This window comes from Oncorhynchus gorbuscha, linkage group LG11 (assembly GCF_021184085.1).
Source record: "Oncorhynchus gorbuscha isolate QuinsamMale2020 ecotype Even-year linkage group LG11, OgorEven_v1.0, whole genome shotgun sequence".
Taxonomy (NCBI): Eukaryota; Metazoa; Chordata; class Actinopteri; order Salmoniformes; family Salmonidae; genus Oncorhynchus; species Oncorhynchus gorbuscha.
In genome coordinates this window covers 23,046,405-23,052,459 of record NC_060183.1, presented here as the reverse complement: position 1 = coordinate 23,052,459, position 6,055 = coordinate 23,046,405, and positions in this window count along the sequence as shown.

Sequence of the window (6,055 nt, the reverse complement as noted above, 5' to 3'; positions counted from 1 at the left end):
GAGTGTACGACGCCTATGGAGGGTCTCATCCAAGTGTGATCCTGCCAATTATGAGAAATAATTATAGTGCAAGTGCAGCCACGGAGCGGAATATATTTTAGACACTGAAAAGACAACGTTTGGCTACTGACATCTGAAATCATTGTCCTAAGTGGGCACATAATAATGAAACACCATTTGTTTGGTATTATACTCTTGTCTTCCGAGAGCTTGTGTTTTGACAAATAGTTTACAGATTTGAATATATATTTGAGTTGTGTTAGAACACACACACATACAGACACACTCACACAGCCATTGATTCTCAATATAACTTATAAATGCCTCATGAGCTTAGTTCAACTGTCATTCCCCATCAGAACCCAAGATATAAGCTCCTTTCTCTCCAATATCTGTAAATAAAGTCAATGTAAACAAACAGTGTAAAGCTTCAAAACATGATTCAAAGGATCATTTTCATCTCATGGATGGTCAGTCCTTCCATCCATAGGTCCATCTATGAATTTGAGTGGTTACAGCCCCATCTCTGAGCTATTTACCAAAACACTGGCGGGGTCGCCACTTAGTTATCGTTTGAACTGCAGATTGCCCTTTTAAAAAAGTGGGGTTTGACTAATCATGTTTGATCTGCAGGTTATTGTTTCAGTACTGTGTTGCCAGTGCTGTCTATCTTTGGCTGTCTCCGGGCCTCTTCCTGTGTGTTGCCAACCGATAAGGAAGCCATCCAATCAAAACCACACTGTGATAACAGACACAGGCTGGGGCCCAAGAGTGGCTGCCAAGCAAAAAGGGTATTAATGGAATTTAAATCAATCAAAGCACCCCACGTAAGTCCCCCTCAATGTCCCCTCAAACCATCAAATCAATGTCAATGACAGGATGTGTGTGTGAGACTGAGTTATGAATGTTTGTTGCTTTTACAAAATAGCTCAAGAATAGACTTGATGGGAATTCATTTGTGTTTTATCACCTGGGAAGACTAAAGATGCTATTGTGTATGTATTGGCCACATGATTACAGGGCTCAGCGAGAGTGGATTATGCCGCTTTTCCTTGTCAATTAGGTACGGATTACATACGAGGATGAGCATATGAAGATGAAACAGCAGAAAATGCGACTAGTTTCTTATCATCGACAGGATACGCGTCCCAAATGGCACCCTATTCCCTGTATGGTGCACTACATAGGGAAAAGGGTGCCATTTGGGATGCAGGCAGAGGGGAGAGGAGGAGATAGCAGCACTTTCAGACAGTCAAATGCCTTGCCTTCATCTTCTGCATGCAGCAACAGATTACTTCAAACGGCCCGCAATGGTGGATGTATGCATTCTGCATTAACAGAGTGTACCTAACAGTGGAGGCCGCTGAGGGGAGGACGGCTCATAATAACGTCTGGAACGGAGCAAATGGAATGGCATCAAACACCTGGAAACCAAGTGTTTGATGTTATTGATACTGTACCTTTCCACGTATTCCACTCCAGCCATTATCATGTGCCTGCCCTCCCCAATTAAGGTGCCACCAACCTCCTGTGATACCTAATACTGATAGACTACACTCCAAGTGCTCCAACTCCTTCGAGTGAATCAAAGTTAATTCTCCCCTCTTTGATTCAATCAGCTGGGCCTCTAAGGAGGATAAGTTGCCTGGATTGCTCCCATCAACATGGTGGTGCTGGAGTGCTGCTAAGTGTGAACTCAGCTGAGGTGCATACTGAAGTTGCTGTAATGTTGTATTAACAATGGAATGTGAACGTTGTGCCAAGATTAGCGAGGCTACGCTTCGCTCTCTCTGGCACAAGAACAAAAGGAGAGTAATTAATGAGATCCAGGGTCTGCGGTCCTCCCCTCCGTCTCTCTCTCTCTCTGTCGATCTTTCTCTCTCTCACTCCGCCTGTCCCTCTCTCTCTCTCTCTCTTTGTCTCTTTCTCACCCTCGCGCTCTGTCTCCTCACTGCTCTCAGCTCACTCCAAGATCAAAGCCGTGGCTTGTCTTTGTGAGCATGACAGTACTTCCAACTTATTTATTTATTTCCCTGGCAGCTAATAAAAATAAAAAAAAATCAAAAGCGACAAGAGTATATAAAAATAATTCCCCGACCACCTTGGGGAACAGAGTTACTGCCGGTCAGCCTATCTGTGAGGAACGCTTGCATCAAAGTCCACAATGCAATTAAACAATGCACCTCACTGTGGAAATTGGACATAGTTATACTTAGTTTCCTTTGAGTTGTTATATGAAATGAATTCCCCATGGTGGCATTGAGCAATCCGAGTCTTTTTCCAAATGTGATAGAAATAAGCCATAGAACTAGAATTACACTGACAATGTCAGTTACCATGTCAGCCATATTGAGTGTAAGACTGTGTTCTAAGGGGCTTTACCCGTTCTAATAACTATATATTTGTATGGGATGGATCAACCTTGTTCCTAGAGAGTTGATCACATCTCGGGAGGATTCCTTCATCACAAGGAAAATTCTCAGTGCGCCCATATGACAAGCTTATGAAAACGTTATTCGCATTTCTGCAGATATGACGTGAGAAGCATTGGCAATCAGGGTTGGGGTCAATTTATTTGAAGGCAGTCAGCTCAGAAAGTAAACGGAAATTACAATTCAATAATTGAAACAAGAGCATTTATTTTCAATGACTTCTCAAAGTAGAACCTTAAAATCACTTCCTGAATTGACTGCCTTTAATTCGAATTGACCCCAACCCTGTAGGCGATGTAAAAATGATGGAGACCCAAATGGATTTGTGAATCAAGTCTTAGTGTCTGATAGTTTGTAAAGGGCATGTGGAGATGGGGATTCGATTGACACAGTCATGACGACACACGCACACATCCACTCCCAGACTATCTAATTTAGCTTCGTCTCCCTCCGAGCCTCAGTCAGACATAATCTGTCAACAGGAGTGGAGGGACAAAATCTGAATGTGTCAAAATCAATGCAAAACAATGTCTGATTTTTTCACTTCCAAATTGTGGCCTTGTTGAAATCCAGTCAAAGCACTCATGTTATGTTTTAACTAGTGCGACAACACTAGCTAATGGACTACTCCATTGTGTCCTCCTCCCAGAGCGCTAAGAACCTTGGCGTGATCCTGGACAACAAACTGTCGTTCTCAACTAACATCAAGGCGGTGGCCCGTTCCTGTAGGTTCATGCTCTACAACATCCGCAGAGTACGACCCTGCCTCACACAGGAAGCGGCGCAGGTCCTAATCCAGGCACTTGTCATCTCCCGTCTGGATTACTGCAACTCGCTGTTGGCTGGGCTCCCTGCCTGTGCCATTAAACCCCTACAACTCATCCAGAACGCCGCAGCCCGTCTAGTGTTCAACCTTCCCAAGTTCTCTCACGTCACCCCGCTCCTCCGCTCTCTCCACTGGCTTCCAGTTGAAGCTCGCATCCGCTACAAGACCATGGTGCTTGCCTACGGAGCTGTGAGGGGAACGGCACCTCAGTACCTCCAGGCTCTGATCAGGCCCTACACCCAAATAAGGGCACTGCGTTCATCCACCTCTGGCCTGCTCGCCTCCCTACCACTGAGGAAGTACAGTTCCCGCTCAGCTCAGTCAAAACTGTTCGCTGCTCTGGCTCCCCAATGGTGGAACAAACTCCCTCACGACGCCAGGACAGCGGAGTCAATCACCACCTTCCGGAGACACCTGAAACCCCACCTCTTTAAGGAATACCTAGGATAGGATAAAGTAATCCTTCTCACCCCCCTTAAAATATTTAGATGCACTATTGTAAAGTGGTTGTTCCACTGGATGTCATAAGGTGAATGCACCAATTTGTAAGTCGCTCTGGATAAGAGCGTCTGCTAAATGACTTAAATGTAAATGTAATGTTAAATGACTAACATTTACTGGGCTGGTTTCAGTATGGGGCTATTATCTAAAGAGTGACTGAGGTTGTAGGCTAGTGCACAGTACCTCAAAGGTGAAATTATTATGGTAGCCCTTGCCATTCCTTGGCCCTGTTTCCTAATGCCCTTTCATTATGATTAATATTTCTCACCCTTTCATTGTGTCAAGCATATTCACAAAGGGAGGCAGGGAGGGGCATACACTTCAAAGGTCACTGCATGCATACCTCTCCAAATATACATCTTCTGGGAGTGACTTGGTCAAAACAGGAATGGGACTTAAAATGTTGTCAGGTCAGATTTCAGGATGTATTAACGTTGCATATGATATTGGATATTTATCTATTTACAATGTTGTGTCCATCCGACCGTGATTGGGAGTCCCATAGGGCAGTGCACAATTGGCCCAGCATCGTCCGGGTTTGGCTGTGGTAAGGCCGTCATTGTAAGTAAGAATTTGTTCTTAACTGACTTGCCTAGTTAAATAAGGGTTCAATAAAAAATGTTTTTTATTTTACGATCTACATGAGTCAATAAATGACCCTCGTGTGAACTGAATTACATTTTTACACACCCTGAACATTTTTAATAGACATTTCTGACATGCTTCACAACTGCTCAGTAAAACGCGTTTGGAGAGTTCATTGCAAGCAGATGCTTAAATAAACATTTCTCTACCTCTATCCCAAAAAACACTATCCTTGTCTGACAGAGGACATCAAGCAACAAGCAACTCGAGATCCCTGTTAGACAGCTATCCGCAGATCTGCGACAAATCCTGTTTCCGTCTCCCCTGCTGCCACAACAGTCAGACTGCATCAAGGCCCCAAAAACACGCCATCAATAAGTAAACAGGAAGGGAGGCAGGCAGCGAGTGTCCATCTCACTTCATTACCAATGTGCCTCTTCAACTTCAAATGGGTTTCTATTTCCAGATGCTTAGCGTGCTTGTGTACTCTGATGTCTACCCCCTGGTCTGTGTTTGTGAGAGACTGTGTGTATGTATGTAATGCATGCATGCATGCATGTATGTATGTATGTATGTATGTATGTATGTATGTATGTATGTATGTATGTATGTATGTATGTATGTATGTATGTATGTATGTATGTATGTATGTATGTATGTATGTATGTATGTATGTATGTATGTATGTATGTATGTATGTATGTATGTATGTATGTATGTATGTATGTATGTATGTATGTATGTATGTGTGTGTGTGTGTGTGTTTGTCCCTCTAGTATTGGTTTATTCAGAAAGTGGATAGTCTGTTGTACTGATTGACAACAATCACACACTTTTCCACTGAGTATACAAAGTCTCACTGCACCACTTTCTACACGGACAGGCCAGCCAAGGTGCATAATTAATCATGCAGTTCATTTACAGCTGCTAGGTTATCCTTAAGGACCATTAACAAATTAGAATCTTAAGAGTTTTTCTTGAGTATGCAGTCTGCGTCATATCTGTGAATCTACAGTATTTTGTGTAGCACAGGAGGTTGTTGGGGCCTTAATTGAGGAGGACAGGATCATGGTAATGGCTGGAGGGGAATTGGTGGAATGGTATCAAATACGTCAAACATATGGTTCCATGTGTTTCATGCCATTCCATTTACTCCATGCCAGACATTATTATGAGCCGTCCTCCCCTCAGCAGCCTCCACTGTTGTGTATGTAGAACCAGCCATATATACTGTACTGTATTATATGGGTCACAGCATCATCCAGTATAGTCTACACTATAGTTCTGAAATAAAACATTGCCAAGCGTTTGACATATTCATTCTTAGCAGGAAAACAAACCAACAGGGACATGAAGCCTTGGCCACCGCCTACTAGTGAGATTAACCCATTTAGTACTGAGGGGCCTTGAGCCATGGGTTAAATAATTCAAACGTTTTTGACAAACCTGTAAGGCAAAGGCCAATAAAAGGGCTCCCTCTCCTGGTCAGGCAGCACTCACAGTAGGAAGCAAACTAGGAAACAAACTCACTCTCTGAAGATTATTTGAAGGCTTCAACAGTATGATGACATGTTAACTAAACATTGGAATACAATTTCTAGTCATTTGCACTCATGCAAAGATAATGTCCCTCTCCTTACTATCTGAAGAACAAGTGCCTAAAGTCCCTGTCAAGTGATCCAGTACCTTTCTTTACTTCTACAGCTAATGT